Source organism: Dermacentor variabilis, unplaced genomic scaffold (genome assembly GCF_050947875.1).
Source record: "Dermacentor variabilis isolate Ectoservices unplaced genomic scaffold, ASM5094787v1 scaffold_13, whole genome shotgun sequence".
Classification (NCBI taxonomy): domain Eukaryota; kingdom Metazoa; phylum Arthropoda; class Arachnida; order Ixodida; family Ixodidae; genus Dermacentor; species Dermacentor variabilis.
In genome coordinates, this window is record NW_027460291.1 from 45,073,168 (window position 1) to 45,097,526 (window position 24,359).

Below are 24,359 nucleotides of genomic sequence, written 5' to 3' on the forward strand. Positions count from 1 at the left end.
AGGTTAAAATTAAAGCCATAGAATGGTCGAGTTGGATAAAATTCGAGAGGGAAATGAAAGAAAAGGGCTTAAGAAGAGTGCTTGAGCAGCTGGTAACGGTTGAGTGTAGAGAGACTGGTACGTAGAAAGACGATGTGTGAAACATCAAGGAAAAACTTGAACAGTTCGACAAAGAGCGTTATAAAGATGCCATCGTGCGTGCGCGAGCAGATGCACTAGCGGCAGGGGAGACGCCCACTAAAAGGGCGCTTGGTCTCGAGAAGGCCCACGGACGGCGAACCCACATCGATAAAATTCTAATGAAAGGGGCTGTCGTTGAAGACAGTGAGAGCATTGGGCGCGCCTTTTTCGAGTACTACCAGTCGCTCGTTTCATATCAGGAAGCGAATGTAGAGGGTTTCAAAGAGCATTTTCTTAATCGCATGCCGCGAATATGCGATGATTTCAAAGAACAATTAGAAGCCAAAATAACTGAGGGGGAAGTCGAAAAGGCAATCGACGATTTGAACCCTGGAAAGTCGCCTGGACCTGATGGCCTCTGCGTTGGGTAGTATAAGGAATTTAAAAGAGAATTGGCTCCATTGTTGGCAGATGTATTCAATGGCGCGTATCAGCAGAAATGTTTGCCCCCTTCCTTTGGAAAAGCGCACACCATACTAATACCCAAGAGTGATGAAATAGATAAACTAAAATTAGTGTCATTCTATAGGCCAATATCCCAAACAAATGTTGATTACAAGATATTTATGAATATTTTAGCTACCAGACTCCAAGGCGTCATCAAAGAAATCGTCGGAGACAACCAAACCTGTGACATCAGAGGGCGAACGATTTTTTCTAACATCTATTAAGATGCGATGTGTTCTCGAGTGTTGTGACGTCACCAGAGGGGGCAGTGAAGTTCTTCAGCTCGATCTCGAGAAAGCTTTCGATTGTGTCGCTCATGTTATTTTGTTTGCCATCTTGGATCACTTTAATGACGGTTCCATCATCACTGAGGGCGTAGCCTTGGCGTACAAGAATTGCACAACCAGATTAATTGTTAATAAGTCACTGGGGGCGCCCATTAACATTATGCGTTCAGTGTGCCAAGGCTGTCCCCTCAGCCCACTTCTATTTGCTATTTATATAGAGTCCGTGTGTGTGGCAATTAATGAAAATGACAAAATACGTGGTTTTAGATTAGCAGCGACTGAAGTGAAGCCACTGGCGTATGCAGATGACATTGCAGTGTGTTGTATAGATAAACCAAGTGGAAATGAAGCAATATCTATAGTGAAACAATTTTGTGAAGTCACGGGTAGCAGAATAAATTGGGGCAAATTTCTCGGGCTGTGGCATAGGGATTGGCTTTCCGCACAGGACTATTTCGCGAATGTGACCTGGGTGAAAACTCCCAAGACGTATCTCTGTATTCCCCTAGACAGTTACAATAGCAGTGATGAATATTGGAGGAACCAAACAAGTGAAATGAAACAAATGAAAGAAATAGTACACAAATGGAAAGTTATACTAACCTGTCTGTTTTTGCAAGAGCGACAGTTTGTAACATATTATTAATCGCCAAGTTATACTACGTTATACAAGCGTTGTATTGTTCTAGAGTAAATGTGCAAAGACTGCAAAGAGTGTTTGCGGTGTTCATCTGGGGTTCAACCTGGGAAAGGTGCAGTCGAACAAGTTCTTTCAGAAGAGTGAAGGACGGGTGTGTGGGTTTGGCGCATCTTTTTGTTCGACAACTAGTAAACCGATTTTTGTTTTTCCGCGTGATCCTTTTCCGCGTGATGTACGCGAATCTTTTCTGCGCACCGTATGTCAGCTCAGATCTAGCGAAATTTTGCCGGCACATGTCAGTACGGCCGGCATGACCGGAACACTTCGTGGCTATTTTAAGGAAGTGGTCGACAGTGTCCGTTTCCTTACTGTTCGTTTTTCAAATGAATTCCTTTGTCAAGTGAAAAGGACAACGCTGTACAAAGGTGTGTGTGAGGATACTGCTTCCGGCCACCCAGCGTGACGGACGTATGATGACGGGCTCCGTTGGAGCGGCTTCAGCGGCCTTTTCTGGCCGCGGAAACAGGACGATGGAAGAGGAGGCCACCTACCAGGTTGTTCTGCCAGGTCTGCCAACAGGTCGTTATGTTTTAAATACAGTTTTTTTGCACGCTGATATTACGGCGCGACCGTACCGGATTGAAGATTTCCGTGACGCATTGGCACAGCATTCGCTTCATCCAGATGTTATCAGCCTGGGGGCGTATCGCATGAGCCATGTCTGGGCCATCAGTTTCAAGGACGCGGACGCGGTAAAGAAGATCTCGAGCATTGGGGACCCGCGTGTGAAAAGCCGGCGCTGCCTGGCGATTGACCCGGCGAACCAGGACGCTCGACTTAAGCTCCACTGGCTTCTACACAATGTGCCTGATGAGGACGTGTGGGTCGCCTTTGCGCCCTATGGAAAAGTTACCAAAATAGGCCGGGAGCGCTGGCGTGTGCAAGGTATGACAGGAAAGGGCTCAACTACCCGGCTTGTCACCCTCAAGTAGAAAGCGGGCGTGAATTTGGATGACTTGCCACACCAGAGGAGCGTTGGCGGTGACTTGGCGCTTGTCGTGGTACCAGGCAGATCCCCGCTGTGCCTTCGGTGTCGAGGTACGGGCCACATCCGCAGGGAATGTCTAGTCCCGCGTTGCGGAATCTGCCGCGCTACGGGCACGATCAAGACCAGTGTACTCGCACTTACGCGAGCATTGCAGGCCCGGGAACCAGCGAGGACTCGTCTGAGATGCTGATGGAGGAGACCGATGCGGAGGAAGCAGCCCGTGCAGGTGGACAACCCCAGCACGATACTCAGCCATCGTTCACGACTCTGGTGAAGCAGAAGACGGGACCCTCCCGCGCAACAGATTGTAGTGTACAGGCGCAGTATAAGCCTGAACAGGACGACGTTCACAAGGTGAATGAGACGGCGAAAGCCGCGGTCGCCAAAGAAAGCAACGTGGAGACCCCCGGCATTGATACCATGGAGACGAACCAGGAATTCTTCTACTGAATTGGGTGCATATACGCATATGACGCGGAACTGAAAACCGCACAAAACAATATCGCCAAAAACAATCCTTCCAGACTGACAAGAAAAGGTACTTTGAATCTGCAGTCCAGGCAGTTTCTTCACAAAAAGAATGCACCCCACAGCTGTGCCTAACGCATGGCTTACCACCGCAAAATACCTAGTCGTGAAACGGCGCACCATGCTCTCGGTCTCCTCCTCACCGTCAACCTTAGTTTCCTGGACGGCTAGTACGTCGACATCGTGATCAGTGACCAACCGTAGGACCTGACTTTGCCTGCGACTAGCCGCCAACCCTCTCACGTTTAAGGTGGCAATATTAAGGGACGGTATCTGAGCCATGTTGAGCTCAAGAGAAAAGTAGGCCCGGAGCATGGTGCTTACCGTTCACGACTAGCCCTCGGCTAGCCGCCTCCGGGACCTCCCGGTTTCCCGGCGTTGCTTGTGGACGGCACTTTGTCCGCAGGCTTTCTCTCAGGTGGGATATTCGGCTTTAGTTTCAAGCTCGTGCGCCTCCCAAGAGGTGTCTTTGTAGGCGGCCCTTCGTTGGTGCTGGTCGCACCCTCGTTCTGGTCCTTAGTCTGGTCGTGGGGTCGCTTAACTGGGGCACCAAGAGTCGCAGTCCGGTCGCCATCGTGGACGGCCTCGTCCTGCTGCATCGCCGTCGCGCCGTTGTCGAGCGGGTCTTCACTACTGCTCCGCGTAGAATGGCCCATAGCGGTTGCGACCTGTACCGTCCCACTCGGCTTCAGGGTAGTCTAAGCCACCTTACTGTCTACGGCCAAACTCGACGTTCCACTGGCTGTCACTGCTGGGACCATATCTAGAGTTATTTAACAGCGTCCTCCGCCTCGGCCACGTCCATGACGTGCTCTGCCGCAACGTCACAAGTTACTGGGCCTGTTACGGTGGCATAAGATCTTACGCAGTCAGCGTCGACGTGGCCGAAACGTCTGCATAGAGAACAGCGGGGGACTCTGCACTCACGGCGGACGTGTCCCGTGCCGTGGCGGCGCAGGCACTGCATCGCTCGACCGGGCACGACGGCCAAGGCCAACTCGCCGCCGACGCGGATCTGATGGGGCAGGTCCTCCACTTTCATGCCGCTTTTCAATTTGAGAATGACGGTCCTGGTGGTTGAGGTCTTCGTTGCCATGCCTTCGACGCGCCACCGCTCCCGTCTCACCTCCTCCGCCTTGCCGAAAGCCGCGAATGCCGTTCGGACGTCCTCGTCGGCAACGCCGTGAAGCAGCCAGTGAAGCCTTAGCTTCACCTGTTGATCCTGCGGGTCAACGATGACGCACCATCGTCCCTTCACTTGGAGTTCCTTAAGGTCCAGAAGCCTTTTTTGGCAGTCGCATCGCTCAGGGTCACTGCCCAGACGTGGTTGATCTGGTACGCCCCTATGCATACCACATCAGGCAGCAGGCCCGTCGGCAGAAGGGCGTCCCGGAAATCTTCCACCTTATAAGGTCTGGCGCGAACATCACCGTGCAAAAAGACGGAGTTAATCACCACTTGTCCTTTAGGCAGTTGCGGCAAAATAAAGGCATACTCCTTATCGTCGTTTAGCCTGTTTCCGCTACCAAAAGTGGCCGCTATCGCTGCTCCACTGGAGCCCATGATTCTGCTGACCGCTCAGCTCGGCTGCCGGAAGCAGAATGACACCACGGGAACGAAGCACGAAGAGGCTTATTGCTCGCCCTCTTTTCTTCTGCGAATTCGCGATAGCAAAGAAAACAAAAGTGTGATGCACTGTTCCCGCCCGGGATCGAACCGGGGACCTTCCGCGTGTGAAGCGCACGTGATAACCGCTACACCCTCCCTCCCTCCCACTCTCCCTCTTTTCTTCTGCGTATTCGCGATAGCAAAGAAAAAAGTGTGATGCACTGTTCCCGCCCAGGATCGAACCAGGGGCCTTGCGCGTGTGAAGCGCACGTGATAACCACTACACCACGAGAACGGAGCACGGAAAGGCATATTGCTCGCCCTCTTTTCTTCTGCGAATTCGCGATAGCAAAGAAAGCAAAAGTGTGATGCACTGTTCCCGCCCGGGATCGAACCGGGGACCTTCCGCGTGTGAAGCGCACGTGACAACCGCTACATCACGGGAACGGAGCACAAAGAGGCTTATTGCTCGCCCTCTTTTCTTCTGCGAATTCGCGATAGCAAAGAAAACAAAAGTGTGATGCACTGTTCCCGCCCAGGATCGAACCGGGGGCCTTGCGCGTGTGAAGCGCACGTGATAACCACTATACCACGGGAACGGAACACGAAAAGGCATATTGCTCGCCGTCTTTTCTTCTGCGTATTCGCGATAGCAAAGAAAACAAAAGTGTGATGCACTGTTCCCGCCCGGGATCGAACCGGGGGCCTTGCGCGTGTGAAGCGCACGTGATAACCACTACACCACGGGAACGGAGCACGAAGAGGCATATTGCTCGCCCTCTTTTCTTCTGCGTATTCGCGATAGCAAAGAAAACAAAAGTGTGATGCACTGTTCCCGCACGGGATCGAACCGGGGGCCTTGCGCGTGTGAAGCGCACGTGATAACCACTACACCACGGGAACGGAGCACGAACAGGGATATTGCTCGCCCTCTTTTCTTCTGCGTATTCGCGATAGCAAAGAAAAGTGTGATGCACTGTTCCCGCCCGGGATCGAACCGGGGGCCTTGCGCGTGTGAAGCGCACGTTTTTTTTTATTTAATGCCGGTTTTCGACATAACACTGAATATACAAATACTACACACATGTCAGGAATGCAAGCTTGCGGAGAAGAAAATAAAGAGAGAAAAAAAATTCCAATAATGCCGACTGCCCGTATGGGACCGGCGTCGTCAAATTAAAATTCCTTCATGGCTGTCAGAGCTTCTAGCCTCGACAGCCAATCCGGTGCACATTCTTGCAATTTCTGTACATCAACGAACCGCGACATACATTCTCTAAAATATATGTGAACCGGGCGGGCGTCGGCATCGCAATGGTACCCTGCTATGCGAGCCCGCCATATACAGTGGAGCGCATTCAACATAATAAAGTCGTATGGAACTCCCTCTTCATCCTTAATTGGCAGATACCGGATCCCTTGGGGGTCTACAGGTAATTCTTTCTTCAGTGTTCGCTTCAAGACGTCCCAGAAGAACACAGCCGCCCAGCAGTGCAAGAACACGTGATCGATGGTTTCGGGCTTCTTGCAGATCAAGCAGTGTGATCCCCACGGCACAAGACAGCCTCGCTCTTCCATAAATGTCTTCACGGAAAGTGTTCCAGTGTGGAGCTTAAAAAAGAAGGTTTTAACCCCTGGTGGCACCTGCATGCGTTTCACCCGTTTAAGGACGTCTAGTCCTGGCCCTCCACTGTATATGGTTCTGTATAAGGGCACTGGGAACACAATGTCGCACACATCATTATACAGTGTTTTCCTTTTCACTTGACATAGATAATCTTTTGAAAAACGAACTGAAAGGAAGCGCACACTGTCGACCACTTCCTTAAGATAACCCCGAAGTTTTCCGGTCATGCTTGCCGTACTAAGAACATACGCCGGCAATGCGTCGCACAACCTGAGTTGACATACGGTGCGCAGAAAAGGATCGCACACATCTCGAAAAAACAAAAAGCGGTTGACAAGTTGTCGAACAAAAAGATGTGCCAAGCCAACACCCCCGGCCTTCATTCTTCTAAACAAATTGGTTCGGCTAGCTCTCTCCCATGCTGATCCCCAGATGAAGACCGCGAACACTCTGTGCAGCCTTTGCACATTTGCCCTGGAACAATGCAACACTTGCATAACATAATATAACTTCGCTATAAAAAACATATTACAAATTGTCGCCCTTGAAAAAATAGACTGGTTAGTGCTTGTCGATCTGTCCACTTTTAGTTCGGTTCCTCCAGTACTCATCGCTGCTCTTGTACCTGTCGAGGGGAACACCCAGATACTTCGTCGGAGTTTTCACCCAGTTGACATTGGCGAAGTATTCCGGTGCCGAAGACCACTCCCCGTGCCACAGCCCGAGGGATTTGCCCCAATTGACTTTGCTGCCCGTGACGTCACAGAAATGTTTTACTACAGCAATTGTTTCAGTCACACTTGGTTCGTCTGTGCAACACACTGCAACGTCATCAGCATACGCTAGCAGCTTCACTTCGGATTCTGCCAATCTAAAACCACGTATATTGTTATTTGCGGTAATGGCCACACACATTGCTTCTATGTATATAGCAAATAACAGAGGACAGCCTTGGCGCACTGAAGGCATGATTTTAATGGGGGCCCCCAGAGACTTATTAACAATTAACCTAGTAGTGCAGTTCTGGTACGCCAAGGCCACACCCTCAGTGATGATGGTACCGACATTAACATGATCCAATATGGAGAACAAAATAACGTGAGCGACGCAATCGAACGCTTTCTCAAGATCAAGCTGAAGAACTGCAACGCCGCCACCGGTGACGTCACAGCACTCGAGCACAGACCGCATCTTATGGATGTTAGAAAAAATTGTTCGCCCTTTGATTCCACAAGTTTGATGGTCTGTGACGATTTCCTTTATGAAAGTCTGGTCGCTAAAATCTTCATAAATATCTTGTAATCCACATTTGTTAGTGATATGGGCCTATAGGATGATACGAATCTCAGTTTATCTAATTTATCGTTCTTCGGAATTAGAATGGTGTGCGCTTTCCCAAAAGAAGGTGGCAATGATTTCTGCTCGTACGCTTCATTAAATACTTCTACTAATAAAGGGGCCAGTTCTCTTTTCAATGTCTTATATAAGGCGGCGCTGAGTCCATCTGGTCCCGGTGACTTGCCCAAGTTTAAATCGTCGATTGCCTTTTCGACTTCCCTCTCCGTTATTTTCCCTTCTAATCGCTCCTTAGCTTCATCACTCAAACGCGGCATGCGGTGCAGAAAGTCCGCTTTGAAACCCTCTAAATTCGCTTCCTGAAATGCAAAGAGCGACTGATAGTATTGGAAGAAGGCATGTGCTATGCTCTCGTTGTCGTCAACAACAGCTCCATTCATTAAAAGTTGATCGACATGGTTTCGTCTTCCGTGTGCCTTCTCTAAACCGAGCGCCCTTTTAGTGGGCGTCTCCCCTGCCGCCAGTGCATCTGCTCTTGCTCGCACGATGGCACCTTGATAACGTTCTTTGTCGAATTATTCAAACTTTTCCTTGACGCTCCGCACATCGTCTTTGTACAGACCAGGCTCTCTGCACTCGAGCGTTATCAGCTGCTGAAGTAGTGTTCGCAAACCCTTTTCTTTATATTCCCTCTCAAATTTGAGGCAGGTTGACCGTTCTAAGGCTTTCATTTTAACTTTTTGTTTAACACATTCCCACTTTTCTGCTATTGTATCAGCCGCATTTTCGCGAATTTCATTAACCGCATCCCGCACTGCCTTTACAAAAGATGCATCACTTAATAACAAGTCATTGAGTTTCCATAGATGCCAATTAAATGCATGTTCCCTTTTCCTTATACCTATGTTACATTTTGCCAGGCAGTGATCCGAAAATGACACGGGTACAACGCAATAACCGTGGCATCTTGGAATCATGTCCAACGAAATGTACATGCGATCCAGTCGCGCATGACTACTGCCTTGAAAACGCGTAAATGTCACTTGACGCCCCCCTTCCAGACATTGAAAAACATCATGAAGTTCATTTTCATTAATTAATTTTGACAAAACGTCACTACTTCTATCACGCACGCCGGCATTGTTGGCTCGGTCTCTAGCACTCAACACACAATTGAAGTCCCCTAATAACACAACGCGCTTATTACAGCAAACATATTGTGAGAGGTTCGAAAAAAAGAGGACACGCTCGTTTACAGAATTCGGCGCATAAACGCATATGACGCGAAACTCAAAGTCAGAGATCGCAAAGTCACATAAAACAATCCTTCCATCCTGACAGGACCACACACTTTGAATATGTAAACCCGGCAGCTTCTTCACCAAAAGAATGCACCCCCCGGAGGTGCCTACCACATGACTCACCACCACAAAGTACCTAGTCGTGAATCGTCGCACCATGCTCCCGGTCTCCTCCTCTCCGTCAACCTTGGTTTCCTGGACGGCTAGTACGTCTATGTCACGGTCCGTTACCAACCGTAGGACCTGACATTGCCTACGACTAGCCGCCAATCCTCGCACATTTAGTGTGGCAATACTAAGTGACGGTATTTCATCAATCTTCATCAAGCGAGAAAAGTAGGCCCGGAGCATGGTGCTTACCCTTCACGACCAGCCCTTGGCTAGCCGCCTCCGGGGCCATCCGGCTTCCCGGCATTGTTTGTCGTCGACACTTTGATCACAGGCTTTCTTTCGGGCGGCACATTCGGCTTTGGTTTGAAGCCCACCCGCCTCCCCTGGGGCGTCTTTGTCGGTGGTTCCTCGGTGGTGCTGGTCGCACCCTCGCCTTGGTCATTGGTCTGGTCGTGGGGGCGTTTGACCGGGCCGCCGAGAGTCTCAGTCCGGTCGCCGTCTTTCGCAGCCTCGTCCTGCTGCATTGCCGTCATACCGTTGTCGGGCGGGTCTTCACTAATGGTTCCCGTCGCGGGGCCCACAGCAGTCGCGCCCTGCGCCTTCCCACTCCGCTTCTCAGTACCTTGAGCAACCGTGCCTTCTGCGCCGACGGTCGACGTCTCGCCGACTGCCGCTGTCGGTACCAGGTCTCCGACGCCTGTAGCGGCGTCCTCCGTCTCGACCACGTCCATGACGTGCTCTGCGGCCACGTCGTTCACTGCTGGGCCTGTCACGGCGGCGTAGGATTTGACGCAGTCGGCGTCAACATGACCGAACCGTCTGCAGCGAGAACAGCGCGGAACTTTACACTCCCGGCGGACGTGCCCCGTGCCTTGGCAGCGCAGGCACTGCATGGGTCGACCAGGGACGACCACCAATGCCAGCTCTCCGCCGACGCGGACCTGATGAGGAAGGTCTTCCATTTTCACGCCGCTTTTCAGCTTTAGAAGCACAGTCCTGGTTGTCGACGTCTTGTCGCCCAGGCCATGGACGCGCCACCTTTCCCGGCTTACCTCCTCCACCTTGCCGAAAGCCATGAACGCCGTCCGTATGTCCTCGTCTACAACGCCATAGAGCAGCCAGTGAAGCCTAAGCTTCACCTGCTGGTCTTGCGGGTCCACGATGACACACCGTCTTCCCTTCACTTGCAGTTCTATAAGGGCCATGAGGCGCTTCGTCGCAGTGGCGTCAGACAGGGTCACCGCCCAGCCGTGGTTTATCTGGTACGCCCCTATACATACCACGTCCGGCAGCAGTCCCGTCGGCAGGAGGGCGTCTCTAACATCTTCGACCTTGTAAGGTCTGGCGCGTACATCACCGTGTAAAAACACGGTGTTAAAGGCAACTCGTCCTTTCGGCAGCTGAGGCAAAATAAACGGATAATCCTTATCGTCGTCGGTGATCCTGTTTCCGCGACCAAAAGTGGCCGCTGTCGCTGCCCCGGATGAGGCCATGACCCTACGATCCGAACAGCTCGGCTGCCGGATGCAGAATGTGTGAAGCGCACGTGATAACTACTACACCACGGGAACGGAGCACGAACAGGCATATTGCTCGCCCTCTTTTCTTCTGCGTATACGCGATAGCAAAGAAAACAAAAGTGTGATGCACTGTTCCCGCCCGGGATCAAACCGGGGGCCTTGCGCGTGTGAAGCGCACGTGATAACCACTACACCACGGGAACGGAGCACGAACAGGCATATTGCTCGCCCTCTTTTCTTCTGCGTATACGCGATAGCAAAGAAAACAAAAGTGTGATGCACTGTTCCCGCCCGGGATCGAACCGGGGGCCTTGCGCGTGTGAAGCGCACGTGATAACCACTACACCACGGGAACGGAGCACGAACAGGCATATTGCTCGCCCTCTTTTGTTCTGCGTATACGCGATAGCAAAGAAAGCAAAAGTGTGATGCACTGTTCCCGCCCGGGATCGAACTGGGGGCCTTGCGCGTGTGAAGCGCACGTGATAACCACTACACCACGGGAACGGACCACGAACAGGCATATTGCTCGCCCTCTTTTCTTCTGCGTATTCGCGATAGCAAAGAAAACAAAAGTGTGATGCACTGTTCCCGCCCGGGATCGAACCGGGGCCCTTGCGCGTGTGAAGCGCACGTGATAACCACTACACCACGGGAACGGAGCACGAACAGGCATATTGCTCGCCCTCTTTTCTTCTGCGTATTCGCGATAGCAAAGAAAACAAAAGTGTGATGCACTGTTCCCGCCCGGGATCGAACCGGGGCCCTTGCGCGTGTGAAGCTCACGTGATAACCACTACACCACGCGAACGGAGCACGAACAGGCATATTGCTCGCCCTCTTTTCTTCTGCGTATTCGCGATAGCAAAGAAAACAAAAGTGTGATACACTGTTCCCGCCCGGGATCGAACCGGGGGCCTTGCACGTGTGAAGCGCACGTGATAACCACTACACCACGGGAACGGAGCACGAACAGGCATATTGCTCGCCCTCTTTTCTTCTGCGTATACGCGATAGCAAAGAAAACAAAAGTGTGATGCACTGTTCCCGCCCGGGATCGAACCGGGGGCCTTGCGCGTGTGAAGCGCACGTGATAACCACTACACCACGGGAACGGAGCACGAACAGGCATATTGCTCGCCCTCTTTTCTTCTGCGTATACGCGATAGCAAAGAAAACAAAAGTGTGACGCACTGTTCCCGCCCGGGATCGAACCGGGGGCCTTGCGCGTGTGAAGCGCACGTGATAACCACTACACCACGGGAACGGAGCACGAACAGGCATATTGCTCGCCCTCTTTTGTTCTGCGTATACGCGATAGCAAAGAAAACAAAAGTGTGATGCACTGTTCCCGCCCGGGATCGAACTGGGGGCCTTGCGCGTGTGAAGCTCACGTGATAACCACTACACCACGGGAACGGAGCACGAACAGGCATATTGCTCGCCCTCTTTTCTTCTGCGTAATCGCGATAGCAAAGAAAACAAAAGTGTGATGCACTGTTCCCGCCCGGGATCGAACCGGGGCCCTTGCGTGTGTGAAGCGCACGTGATAACCACTACACCACGGGAACGGAGCACGAACAGGCATATTGCTCGCCCTCTTTTCTTCTGCGTATTCACGATAGCAAAGAAAAAAGTGTGATGCACTGTTCCCGCCCGGGATCGAACCGGGGGCCTTGCGCGTGTGAAGCGCTCGTGATAACCACTACACCACGGTTTTTTTTTATTTATTACCGGTTTTCAATATAACATCGTACATATGAATTTCACACTCATGACACAAATGCAAGCCTCTTGTAAGAGAAAACGAAGGCGAGAAACAAAAAAGCGCTACAAAGCCGTCTATCCACATAGGACTGACGTTGTCAAATTAAAATTCCTTCATGACTGTCAGAGGTTCGAGCCTCGACAGCCAATCCGGCACACACTTTTGCATTTTCTGCATTTCAATAAATAAGGACATACACTCTCTGAAATACATACGCGCTGGCCGAGCGTCGACGTCGCAATGGTACCCGGCCATGCGAGCTCGCCATATAGAGTGGAGGGCGTTCAGCATAATAAGATCATACGGTACTCCGTCTTCATCTTTAATTGGCAGATACCTGATCCCTTGGGGGTCCACCGGTAACTCCTTTTTCAGCGTTCGCTTTAGCACGTCCCAAAGGAAAACAGCCGCCCAGCAATGCAAGAAAACGTGATCAATGGTTTCCGGCTTCTGACAGATCAAGCAGTGGGATCCCCACGGCACAAGACAGCCTCGTTCTTCCACAAACGTTTTCACAGAGAGCGTTCCTGTGTGGAGCTTAAAAAAGAAGGTTTTAACCCCCGCTGGCACCTGGATTCGTTTCACCCGTTTAAGGACGTCTTGTCCTGGCCCTCCACTGTATATGGTTCTGTATAACGGCACTGGGAACACAATGTCGCACACATCATTATACAGTTTTTTTCCTTTTAACATCAAACAGATAATCATTTGAAAAACGAACTGACAGGAAACGCACGCTGTCGACCACTTCCTTAAAATAACCTCGAAGTTTTCCGGTCATGCTTGCCGTACTAACAACATGTGTCGGCAATGCGTCGCTCAACCTGATCTGACATACGGTGCGCAGAAACGGATCTCGCATATCTCGAAAAAACAAAAAGCGGTTGACAAGTTGTCGAACAAAAAGATGCATCAAGCCCACACCCCCGTCCTTCACCCTTCTGAACAAATTTGTTCGGCTACATCTCTCCCATGATGAACTCCAGATGAAGACCGCAAACACTCTGTGCAGCCTTTGCACATTTGCTCTAGAACAATGCAGCACTTGCATAACATAATATAACTTCGCTATAAAAAACATATTACAAATTGTTGCCCTTGAAAAAATAGACTGGTTAGTGCTTGTCCATTTGTCCACTTTTTGTTTCGTTTCATTAGTTTGGTTCCTCCAGTACTCATCGCTGCTCTTGTACCTATCGAGGGGAACACCAAGATACTTCGTCGGAGTTTTCACCCACTTGACATTAGCGAAGTACTCCGGTGCTGAAAACCACTCCCCGTGCCACAGCCCGAGGGATTTGCCCCAATTGACTCTGCTGCCCGTGACCTCACAGAAATGTTTTACTACAGCAATTGTTTCAGTCACACTTGGTTCGTCTGTGCAACACACTGCAACGTCGTCAGCATACGCTAGCAGCTTCACTTATGTTTCTGCTAATCTAAAACCACGTATATTGATGTTTGCGGTGATCGCTACACACATTGCTTCTATGTAGATAGCAAATAACAGAGTACTGAGGCGACAGCCTTGGCGCACTGAACGCATGATGTTAATGGGGGCCCCCAGAGACTTGTTAACAATTAACCTTGTAGTGCAGTTCTGGTACGCGAAGGCCACGCCCTCAGTGATGATGGTACCGACATTAACATGATCCAGCATGGCGAACAAAATAACGTGAGCAACACAATCGAACGCTTTCTCAAGATCAAGCTGAACAACTGCAACGCCGCCACCAGTGACGTCACAGCACTCGAGCACACACCGCATCTTATGGATGTTCGAAAAAATTGACCGCCCTTTGATTCCACATGTTTGATGGTCTGCGACTATTTCCTTTATTACGCCTTGAAGTCTCGTCGCTAAGATCTTCATAAATATATTATAATCAACGTTTGTTAGTGATATGGGCCTGTAGGATGATACTAATCTCAGTTTATCTAATTTATCATTCTTCGGAATTAGAATGGTGTGCGCTTTCCCAAAAGAAGGTGGCAATGATTTCTGCACGTACGCATCATTAAATACTCCTACTAATTTAGGGGCCAGTTCTCTCTTAAATGTCTTATATAACGCCGCACTGAGTCCGTCTGGTCCCGGTGACTTGCCCAAGTTCAAGTCGTCGATTGCCTTTTCGACTTCCCTCTCCATTATTTTCCCTTCTAATCGCTCCTTAGTTTCATCACTCAAACGCGGCATGCGATGCAGAAAGTCTGCTTTGAAACCCTCTAAATTCGCTTCCTGAAATGCAAAGAGCGACTGGTAGTACTGGAAGAAGGCGTGGGCTATGCTCTCGTTATCGTCAACAACGGCTCCATTGATTAAAAGGTTATCGACATGGTTTTGTCGTCCGTGAGCCTTCTCTAACCCGAGCGCCCTTTTAGTGGGCGTCTCCCCTGCCGCTAGTGAATCTGCTCTTGTTCGCACGATGGCACCTTGGTAACGTTCTTTGTCGATCTGTTCAAGCTTTTCCTTGACGCTCCGCACATCGTCTTTGTACAGACCAGGCTCTCTGCACTCAAGCGTTATCAGCTGCTGAAGTAGTGTTCGCAAACCCTTTTCTTTATATTCCCTCTCAAATTTAAGACAACTTGACCTTTCTATGGCTTTCATTTTAACCTTTTGTTTAAAACATTCCCACTTTTCTGCTATTGTTTCAGCTGCATCTTCGCGTATTTCATTAACAGCATCCCGTACTCCCTTTACGAAAGATTCATCATTTAATAACAACGCATTCATTTTCCAGATCTCCCAATTAAACGCATGTTTGCTTTTCCCTATACCGACATTACATTTTACGAGACAATGATCTGAGAACGATATGGGTACTACACAATAACCGTGGCATCTTGGAATTGTATCCAGCGAAATGTAGATTCGGTCCAACCGCGCATGGCTACTGCCCTGAAAACGTGTAAAAGTCACATCACGCCCCCCTTCCAGACACTCAAAAACGTCTTCGAGTTCATTTTCACTAATTAGTTTTGATAAGATTTCACTGCTTCTGTCCCGCACACCAGCATTATTGGCTCTATCTCTAGCGCTCATTACACAATTAAAGTCTCCTAGCAGTATAACGCGCTTATCACATCGAACATACTGCGAAAGGTTCGAAAAGAAAAGGGCGCGCTCGTCTACTGAATTCGGCGCATAAACACATATGACGCGGAACTCAACATCACACAAAATAATATCACAAAAAACAAGCCTTCCAGACTGACAAGAAAAAATACTTTGAATGTGCAGTCCAGGCAGTTTCTTCACAAAAAGAATGCACCACCCAGCGGTGCCTAAGGCATGGCTTACCACCGCTAAATACCTGGTCGTGAAACGGCGCACCATGCTCCCGGTCTCCTCCTCCCCGTCAACCTTAGTCTCCCGGACGGCTAGTACGTCTATATCGTGGTCAGTGACCAACCGTAGCACCTGACTTCGCCTACGACTAGCCGCCAACCCTCTCACGTTTAAAGTGGCAATATTAAGGGACGGTATCTGTGCCATGTTGAGCTAAAGAAAAAAGTAGGCCCGGAGCATGGTGCTTACCGTTCACGACCAGCCCTCGGCTAGCCGCCTCCGGGACCTCCCGGCTTCCCGGCGTTGTTTGTGGGCGCCACTTTGTCCGCAGGCTTTCTCTCAGGTGGGACATTCGGCTTTGGTTTCAAGCTCGTGCGCCTCCCAAGAGGTGTCTTTGTCGGCGGCCCTTCGCTGGTGCCGGTCGCACCGTCGTTGCGGTCCTTAGTCTGGTCATGGGGGCGCTTGACTGGCGCTCCAAGAGTCGAAGTCCGGTCGCAGTCGAGGACGGCCTCCTCCTGCTGCATTGCCGTCGCATCGTTGTCGGGCGGGTCCTCACTACTGCTCCGCGTAGACTGGACCTCAGCGGTCGCGACCTGCAGCATCCCACTCGGCTTCACGGTAGTATCAGCCACCTTGCTGACCACGCCCAAAGGCGTCGTCCCACTGGCTGTCACTGTCGAGACCTTGTCTAGCGTTCCTTTAGCAGCGTCCTCCGCTTCGGCCACGTCCATGACGTGCTCTGCCGCAACGTCACTAGCTACTGGACCTGTTACGGTGGCATAAGATCTTACGCAGTCATCGTCGACGTGGCCGAAACGTCTACATAAGGTACATCGGGGGACTCTGCACTCACGGCGGACGTGTCCCGTGCCGTGGCAGCGCAGGCACTGCATCGCTCGACCGGGCACGACGACCAAGGCCAACTCTCCGCCGACGCGTATCTGATGTGGCAGGTCCTCCACTTTCATGCCGCTTTTCAATTTGAGAATGACGGTCCTGGTGGTTGAGGTCTTCGTTGCCATGCCTTCGACGCGCCATCGCTCCCGGCTCACATCCTCCACCTTGCCGAACGCCGCGAATGCCGTCCGAACGTCCTCGTCGGCAACGCCGTACAGCAGCCAGTGAAGCCGTAGCTTCACCTGCTGATCCTGCGGGTCAACGATGACGCATCGTCGTCCCTTAACTTGAAGTTCCTTAAGGTCCAGCATTCTTCTTGTGGCAGTCGCGTCGTTGAAGGTCACTGCCCAGACGTGGTTGATCTGGTACGCCCCTATGCATACCACATCAGACAGCAGGCCCGTCGACAGAAGGGCGTCCCTGAAATCTTCCACCTTGTACGGTCTCGCACGTACATCACCGTGCAAAAAGACGGTATTAATCACTACTTGACCTTTAGGCAGTTGCGGCAAAATAAAGGCATAATCCTTATCGTCGTTTAGCCTGGTTCCGCGGCCAGAAGTGGCCGCTGTCGCTGCTCCACTGGAGCCCATGATTCTGCTGACCGCTCAGCTCGGCTGCCGGAAGCAGAATGACACCACGGGAACGGAGCACGAACAGGCATATTGCTCGCCCTGTTTTCTTCTGCGTATACGCGATAGCAAAGAAAACAAAAGTGTGATGCACTCTTCCCGCCCGGGATCGAACCGGGGGCCTTGCGCGTGTGAAGCGCACGTGATAACCACTACACCACGGGAACGGAGCACGAACAGGCATATTGCTCGCCCTCTTTTCTTCTGCGTATACGCGATAGCAAAGAAAACAAAAGTGTGATGCACTGTTCCCGCCCGGGATCGAACCGGGGGCCTTGCGCGTGTGAAGCGCACGTGATAACCACTACACCACGGGAACGGAGCACGAACAGGCATATTGCTCGCCCTCTTTTCTTCTGCGTATTCGCGATAGCAAAGAAAACAAAAGTGTGATGCACTGTTCCCGCCCGGGATCGAACCGGGGGCCTTGCGCGTGTGAAGCGCACGTTTTTTTTAAATTTTTTTTTTATTTTTTTATTTAATGCCGGTTTTCGACATAACACTGAATATACAAATACTACACACATGTCAGGAATACAAGCTTGCGGGGAAGAAAAAAAAGAAAAAAAATTACAATAATGCCGACTGTCCGTATGGGACCGGCGTCGTCAAATTAAAATTCCTTTTTGGCTGTCAGAGCTTCAAGCCTCGACAGCCAATCCGGTGCACATTCTTGCAATTTCTGTACATCAACGAACCGCGACATACATTCTCTAAAATATATGTGAACCGGGCGGGCGTCGGCATCGCAATGGTACCCTGCCATGCGAGCCCGCCATATACAGTGGAGTGCATTCAACAAAATAAAGTCGTATGGAACTCCCTCTTCATCCTTAATTGGCTGATACCGGATCCCTTGGGGGTCTACAGGTAATTCTTTCTTCAGTGTTCGCTTCAAGACGTCCCAGAAGAACACAGCCGCCCAGCAGTGCAAGAACACGTGATCGATGGTTTCGGGCTTCTTGCAGATCAAGCAGTGTGAACCCCACGGCACAAGACAGCCTCGCTCTTCCATAAATGTCTTCACGGAAAGTGTTCCAGTGTGGAGCTTAAAAAAGAAGGTTTTAACCCCTGGTGGCACCTGCATGCGTTTCACCCGTTTAAGGACGTCTAGTCCTGGCCCTCCACTGTATATGGCTCTGTATAAGGGCACTGGGAACACAATGTCGCACACATCATTATACAGTGTTTTCCTTTTCACTTGACATAGATAATCTTTTGAAAAACGAACTGAAAGGAAGCGCACACTGTCGACCACTTCCTTAAGATAACCCCGAAGTTTTCCGGTCATGCTTGCCGTACTAACAACATACGCCGGCAATGCGTCGCTCAACCTGAGTTGACATACGGTGCGTAGAAAAGGATCGCACACATCTCGAAAAAACAAAAAGCGGTTGACAAGTTGTCGAACAAAAAGATGTGCCAAGCCAACACCCCCGGCCTTCATTCTTCTAAACAAATTGGTTCGGCTAGCTCTCTCCCATGCTGATCCCCAGATGAAGACCGCGAACACTCTGTGCAGCCTTTACACATTTGCCCTGGAACAATGCAACACTTGCATAACATAATATAACTTCGCTATAAAAAACATATTACAAATTGTCGCCCTTGAAAAAATAGACTGGTTAGTGCTTGTCCATCTGTCCACTTTTAGTTCGGTTCCTCCAGTACTCATCGCTGCTCTTGTACCTGTCGAGGGGAACACCCAGATACTTCGTCGGAGTTTTCACCCAGTTGACAATGGCGAAGTATTCCGGTGCCGAAGACCACTCCCCGTGCCACAGCCCGAGGGATTTGCCCCAATTGACTTTGCTGCCCGTGACGTCACAGAAATGTTTTACTACAGCAATTGTTTCAGTCACACTTGGTTCGTCTGTACAACACACTGCAACGTCATCAGCATACGCTAGCAGCTTCACTTCGGATTCTGCCAATCTAAAACCACGTATATTGTTATTTGCGGTAATGGCCACACACATTGCTTCTATGTATATAGCAAATAACAGAGGACTGAGGGGACAGCCTTGGCGCACTGAACGCATGATGTTAATGGGGGCCCCCAGCGACTTATTAACAATTAACCTTGTAGTGAAGTTCTGGTACGCCAAGGCCACACCCTCAGTGATGATGGTACCGACATTAACATGATCCAATATGGAGAACAAAATAACGTGAGCGACGCAACCGAACGCTTTCTCAAGATCAACCTGAAGAACTGCAACGCCGCCACCGGTGACGTCACAGCACTCGAGCACACACCGCATCTTATGGATGTTAGAAAAAATTGTTCACCCTTTGATTCCACAAGTTTGATGGTCTGTGACGATTTCCTTTATGACACTTTGAAGTCTGGTCGCTAAAATCTTCATAAATATCTTGTAATCCACATTTGTTAGTGATATGGGCCTATAGGATGATACGAATCTCAGTTTATCTAATTTATCGTTCTTCGGAATTAGAATGGTGTGCGCTTTCCCAAAAGAAGGTGGCAATGATTTCTGCTCGTACGCTTCATTAAATACTTCTACTAATAAAGGGGCCAGTTCTCTTTTCAATGTCTTATATAAGGCGGCGCTGAGTCCATCTGGTCCCGGTGACTTGCCCAAGTTTAAATCGTCGATTGCCTTTTCGACTTCCCTCTCCGTTATTTTCCCTTCTAATCGCTCCTTAGCTTCATCACTCAAACGCGGCATGCGGTGCAGAAAGTCCGCTTTGAAACCCTCTAAATTCGCTTCCTGAAATGCAAAGAGCGACTGATAGTATTGGAAGAAGGCATGTGCTATGCTCTCGTTGTCGTCAACAACAGCTCCATTCATTAAAAGTTGATCGACATGGTTTCGTCTTCCGTGTGCCTTCTCTAAACCGAGCGCCCTTTTAGTGGGCGTCTCCCCTGCCGCCAGTGCATCTGCTCTTGCTCGCACGATGGCACCTTGATAACGTTCTTTGTCGAACTGTTCAAGCTTTTCCTTGACGCTCCGCACATCGTCTTTGTACAGACCAGGCTCTCTGCACTCAAGCGTTATCAGCTGCTGAAGTAGTGTTCGCAAACCCTTTTCTTTATATTCCCTCTCAAATTTGAGGCAGCTTGACCTTTCTAAGGCTTTCATTTTAACTTTTTGTTTAACACATTCCCACTTTTCTGCTATTGTATCAGCCGCATCTTCGCGTATTTCATTAACCGCATCCCGCACTGCCTTTACAAAAGATGCATCATTTAATAACAAGTCATTGAGTTTCCATAGATGCCAATTAAATGCATGTTCCCTTTTCCTTATACCTATGTTACATTTTACCAGGCAGTGATCCGAAAATGACACGGGTACAACGCAATAACCGTGGCATCTTGGAATCGTGTCCAACGAAATGTACATGCGATCCAGTCGCGCATGACTACTGCCTTGAAAACGCGTAAATGTCACTTGACGCTCCCCTTCCAGACATTGAAAAACATCATCAAGTTCATTTTCATTAATTAATTTTGACAAAACGTCACTACTTCTATCACGCACGCCGGCATTGTTGGCTCGGTCTCTAGCACTCAACACACAATTGAAGTCCCCTAATAACACAACGCGCTTATTACAGTAAACATATTGTGAGAGGTTCGAAAAAAAGAGGACACGCTCGTCTACAGAATTCGGCGCATAAACGCATATGACGCGAAACTCAAAGTCAGAGATCGTAAAGTCACATAAAACAATCCTTCCATCCAGACAGGACCACACACTTTGAAAATGTAAACCTGGCAGCTTCTTCACAAAAAGAATGCACCCCCCGGAGGTGCCTACCGCAGGACTCACCACCACAAAGTACCTAGTCGTGAATCGTCACGCCATGCTCCCGGTCTCCTCCTCTCCGTCAACCTTGGTTTCCTGGACGGCTAGTACGTCTATGTCATGGTCCGTTACCAACCGTAGGACCTGACATTGTCTACGACTAGCCGCCAACCCTCGCACATTTAGTGTGGCAATACTAAGTGACGGTATTTCATCCATCTTCATCTAGCGAGAAAAGTAGGCCCGGAGCATGGTGCTTACCCTTCACGACCAGCCCTTGGCTAGCCGCCTCCGGGGCCATCCGGCTTCCCGGCATTGTTTGTCGTCGACACTTTGATCACAGGCTTTCTTTCAGGCGGCACATTCGGCTTTGGTTTGAAGCCCACCCGCCTCCCCTGGGGCGTCTTTGTCGGTGGTCCCTCGGTGGTGCTGGTCGCACCCTCGCCTTGGTCCTTGGTCTGGTCGTGGGGGCGTTTGACCGGGCCGCCAAGAGTCTCAGTCCGGTCGCCGTCTTTCACAGCCTCGTCCTGCTGCATTGCCGTCATACCGTTGTCGGGCGGGTCTTCACTAATGGTTCCCGTCGCGGGGCCCACAGCAGTCGCGCCCTGCGCCTTCCCACTCGGCTTCTCAGTACCTTGAGCAACCGTGCCTTCTGCGCCGACGGTCGACGTCTCGCCGACTGCCGCTGTCGGTACCAGGTCTCCGATGCCTGTAGCGGCGTCCTCCGTCTCGACCACGTCCATGACGTGCTCTGCGGCCACGTCGTTCACTGCTGGGCTTGTCACGGCGGCGTAGGATTTGACGCAGTCGGCGTCAACATGACCGAACCGTCTGCAGCGAGAACAGCGCGGAACTTTACACTCCCGGCGGACGTGCCCCGTGCCTTGGCAGCGCAGGCACTGCATGGGTCGACCAGGGACGACCACCAATGCCAGCTCTCCGCCGACGCGGACCTGATGAGGAAGGTCTTCCATTTTCACGCCGCTTTTCAGCTTTAGAAGCACAGTCCTGGTTGTCGACGTCTTGTCGCCCAGGCCATGGACGCGCCACCTTTCCCGGCTTACCTCCTCCACCTTGCCGAAAGCCATGAACGCCGTCCGTATGTCCTCGTCTGCAACGCTATAGAGCAGCCAGTGAAGCCTAAGCTTCACCTGCTGGTCTTGCGGGTCCACGATGACACACCGTCTTCCCTTCACTTGCAGTTCCTTAAGGGCCATGAGGCGCTTCGTCGCAGTGGCGTCAGACAGGGTCACCGCCCAGACGTGGTTTATCTGGTACGCGCCTATGCATACCACGTCCGGCAGCAGTCCCGTCGGCAGAAGGGCGTCTCTAAAATCTTCGACCTTGTAAGGTCTGGCGCGTACATCACCGTGTAAGAACACGGTGTTAAAGGCAACTCGTCCTTTCGGCAGCTGAGGCAAAATAAACGGATAATCCTTATCGTCGTCGGTGATCCTGTTTCCGCGACCAAAAGTGGTCGCTGTCGCGGCCCCGGAAGAGGCCATGACCCTACGATCCGAACAGCTCGGCTGCCGGATGCAGAATGACACCACGGGAACGGAGCACGAACAGGCATATTGCTCGCCCTCTTTTCTTCTGCGTATACGCGATAGCAAAGAAAACAAAAGTGTGATGCACTGTTCCCGCCCGGGATCGAACCGGGGGCCTTGCGCGTGTGAAGCGCACGTGATAACCACTACACCACGGGAACGGAGCACGAACAGGCATATTGCTCGCCCTCTTTTGTTCTGCGTATACGCGATAGCAAAGAAAATAAAAGTGTGATGCACTGTTCCCGCCCGGGATCGAACCGGGGGCCTTGCGCGTGTGAAGCGCACGTGATAACCACTACACCACGGTAACGGAGCACGAACAGGCATATTGCTCGCCCTCTTTTCTTCTGCGTATACGCGATAGCAAAGAAAACAAAAGTGTGATGCACTCTTCCCGCCCGGGATCGAACCGGGGGCCTTGCGCGTGTGAAGCGCACGTGATAACCACTACACCACGGGAACGGAGCACGAACAGGCATATTGCTCGCCCTCTTTTCTTCTGCGTATACGCGATAGCAAAGAAAACAAAACTGTGATGCACTGTTCCCGCCCGGGATCGAACCGGGGGCCTTGCGCGTGTGAAGCGCACGTGATAACCACTACACCACGGGAACGGAGCACGAACAGGCATATTGCTCGCCCTCTTTTCTTCTGCGTATACGCGATAGCAAAGAAAACAAAAGTGTGATGCACGGTTCCCGCCCGGGATCGAACTGGGGGCCTTGCGCGTGTGAAGCGCACGTGATAACCACTACACCACGGGAACGGAGCACGAACTGGCATATTGCTCGCCCTCTTTTCTTCTGCGTATACGCGATAGCAAAGAAAACAAAAGTTTGATGCACTGTTCCCGCCCGGGATCGAACCGGGGGCCTTGCGCGTGTGAAGCGCACGTGACGACTACTACACCATTTTTTTTCTTTATTGCCTGTTTGCAGCACAAACCAAAAACACATTCAAATGCTAAAACATGTCAACCACACTTTGGCTAACATTATACATTAAAATCGCTTCAGCTTGATCAGTTCATCAAGAATAGCCACCCACTCGGGAGGCTCACTCTGGGCACGATGTATTTCCCGAATATACGCGACACTTTCGATGAAGTTTATTCTCGCCGGACGGGTATCGACATCTGAGTGTCGCACTGCCATTCTCGTTTTCCACAGACTGTGGAGGCCAAGGCGTATAAACATATCGTACGGAACTCCTCCTTCGTTATCGGTTGGCAAATATCGAATACCAAGAGATGTAATCGGTAGTTCTTCTTTAAGTGTACGTTGTAAGACATCCCAATGAAATATTGGATTCCAGCAATCGATGAAAACGTGTTCAGTGTTCTCTGGGTTTTTACAAAGTAAGCAGTTTACTGTCCATGGCACATATATTCCTTTTTCGCCTAACCATGTTTTTACGGGTAGCGTGTTTGTGTGTAGCTTAAAGAAAAACGTTTTTGAGAGGGTCTAACTGGCATTTTTTTCACCCGTTTCAGTACATCATCTCCTTCGCCTACCAAGTTTACAGACCTGTACAATGCTATTGGCAACATTGTGTCAACTAAGTCTTTATAAAGTGTTTTTCTTGTCACAGAGCACAGATATTCCATGGAAAACCGCACACGCAACATACGAAGTGAATCAACCACTTCGCGCAGATATCCCCTAATACTTCCTCCCTTCACATCACTGGTCGTTACAACATATTGCGGCAGTGCTTTTCCCAAACGGACTTGAATTACTGTGCGTAGAAAATCATTTCTCTGATCCCGAAAAAAAAGAAAGCGCGACACAATTTGTCTGATAAACAAATGCGACAGGCCTAGCCCACCACTTCGAGCTGAACGAAACA

At 50.5% G+C, this 24,359-nt stretch overlaps 21 non-coding genes across 21 annotated transcripts; all 21 read right to left on the reverse strand.

Annotated features, from left to right (window-relative positions):
* Positions 1-4,960: 4,960 nt before the first annotated feature.
* On the reverse strand, positions 4,961-5,033 carry TRNAV-CAC (transfer RNA valine (anticodon CAC)). The gene has a single exon. It is a non-coding gene; the product is annotated as a tRNA-Val (tRNA).
* A 231-nt stretch (positions 5,034-5,264) lies between these two features.
* Positions 5,265-5,337, reverse strand: TRNAV-CAC (transfer RNA valine (anticodon CAC)). Its single transcript has one exon. It is a non-coding gene; the product is annotated as a tRNA-Val (tRNA).
* Positions 5,338-5,416: 79 nt separating this feature from the next.
* Positions 5,417-5,489, reverse strand: TRNAV-CAC (transfer RNA valine (anticodon CAC)). Its single transcript has one exon. It is a non-coding gene; the product is annotated as a tRNA-Val (tRNA).
* Positions 5,490-5,568: 79 nt separating this feature from the next.
* On the reverse strand, positions 5,569-5,641 carry TRNAV-CAC (transfer RNA valine (anticodon CAC)). The gene has a single exon. It is a non-coding gene; the product is annotated as a tRNA-Val (tRNA).
* Positions 5,642-10,723: 5,082 nt separating this feature from the next.
* On the reverse strand, positions 10,724-10,796 carry TRNAV-CAC (transfer RNA valine (anticodon CAC)). Its single transcript has one exon. It is a non-coding gene; the product is annotated as a tRNA-Val (tRNA).
* Positions 10,797-10,875: 79 nt separating this feature from the next.
* On the reverse strand, positions 10,876-10,948 carry TRNAV-CAC (transfer RNA valine (anticodon CAC)). The gene has a single exon. It is a non-coding gene; the product is annotated as a tRNA-Val (tRNA).
* A 79-nt stretch (positions 10,949-11,027) lies between these two features.
* Positions 11,028-11,100, reverse strand: TRNAV-CAC (transfer RNA valine (anticodon CAC)). Its single transcript has one exon. It is a non-coding gene; the product is annotated as a tRNA-Val (tRNA).
* A 79-nt stretch (positions 11,101-11,179) lies between these two features.
* TRNAV-CAC (transfer RNA valine (anticodon CAC)) lies at positions 11,180-11,252 on the reverse strand. Its single transcript has one exon. It is a non-coding gene; the product is annotated as a tRNA-Val (tRNA).
* A 79-nt stretch (positions 11,253-11,331) lies between these two features.
* TRNAV-CAC (transfer RNA valine (anticodon CAC)) lies at positions 11,332-11,404 on the reverse strand. The gene has a single exon. It is a non-coding gene; the product is annotated as a tRNA-Val (tRNA).
* Positions 11,405-11,483: 79 nt separating this feature from the next.
* TRNAV-CAC (transfer RNA valine (anticodon CAC)) lies at positions 11,484-11,556 on the reverse strand. Its single transcript has one exon. It is a non-coding gene; the product is annotated as a tRNA-Val (tRNA).
* A 79-nt stretch (positions 11,557-11,635) lies between these two features.
* Positions 11,636-11,708, reverse strand: TRNAV-CAC (transfer RNA valine (anticodon CAC)). The gene has a single exon. It is a non-coding gene; the product is annotated as a tRNA-Val (tRNA).
* A 79-nt stretch (positions 11,709-11,787) lies between these two features.
* On the reverse strand, positions 11,788-11,860 carry TRNAV-CAC (transfer RNA valine (anticodon CAC)). Its single transcript has one exon. It is a non-coding gene; the product is annotated as a tRNA-Val (tRNA).
* Positions 11,861-11,939: 79 nt separating this feature from the next.
* On the reverse strand, positions 11,940-12,012 carry TRNAV-CAC (transfer RNA valine (anticodon CAC)). Its single transcript has one exon. It is a non-coding gene; the product is annotated as a tRNA-Val (tRNA).
* Positions 12,013-12,091: 79 nt separating this feature from the next.
* Positions 12,092-12,164, reverse strand: TRNAV-CAC (transfer RNA valine (anticodon CAC)). Its single transcript has one exon. It is a non-coding gene; the product is annotated as a tRNA-Val (tRNA).
* Positions 12,165-17,276: 5,112 nt separating this feature from the next.
* TRNAV-CAC (transfer RNA valine (anticodon CAC)) lies at positions 17,277-17,349 on the reverse strand. The gene has a single exon. It is a non-coding gene; the product is annotated as a tRNA-Val (tRNA).
* Positions 17,350-17,428: 79 nt separating this feature from the next.
* TRNAV-CAC (transfer RNA valine (anticodon CAC)) lies at positions 17,429-17,501 on the reverse strand. Its single transcript has one exon. It is a non-coding gene; the product is annotated as a tRNA-Val (tRNA).
* A 5,095-nt stretch (positions 17,502-22,596) lies between these two features.
* TRNAV-CAC (transfer RNA valine (anticodon CAC)) lies at positions 22,597-22,669 on the reverse strand. The gene has a single exon. It is a non-coding gene; the product is annotated as a tRNA-Val (tRNA).
* Positions 22,670-22,748: 79 nt separating this feature from the next.
* On the reverse strand, positions 22,749-22,821 carry TRNAV-CAC (transfer RNA valine (anticodon CAC)). The gene has a single exon. It is a non-coding gene; the product is annotated as a tRNA-Val (tRNA).
* A 79-nt stretch (positions 22,822-22,900) lies between these two features.
* Positions 22,901-22,973, reverse strand: TRNAV-CAC (transfer RNA valine (anticodon CAC)). Its single transcript has one exon. It is a non-coding gene; the product is annotated as a tRNA-Val (tRNA).
* A 79-nt stretch (positions 22,974-23,052) lies between these two features.
* On the reverse strand, positions 23,053-23,125 carry TRNAV-CAC (transfer RNA valine (anticodon CAC)). The gene has a single exon. It is a non-coding gene; the product is annotated as a tRNA-Val (tRNA).
* Positions 23,126-23,204: 79 nt separating this feature from the next.
* Positions 23,205-23,277, reverse strand: TRNAV-CAC (transfer RNA valine (anticodon CAC)). The gene has a single exon. It is a non-coding gene; the product is annotated as a tRNA-Val (tRNA).
* Positions 23,278-24,359: the final 1,082 nt, after the last annotated feature.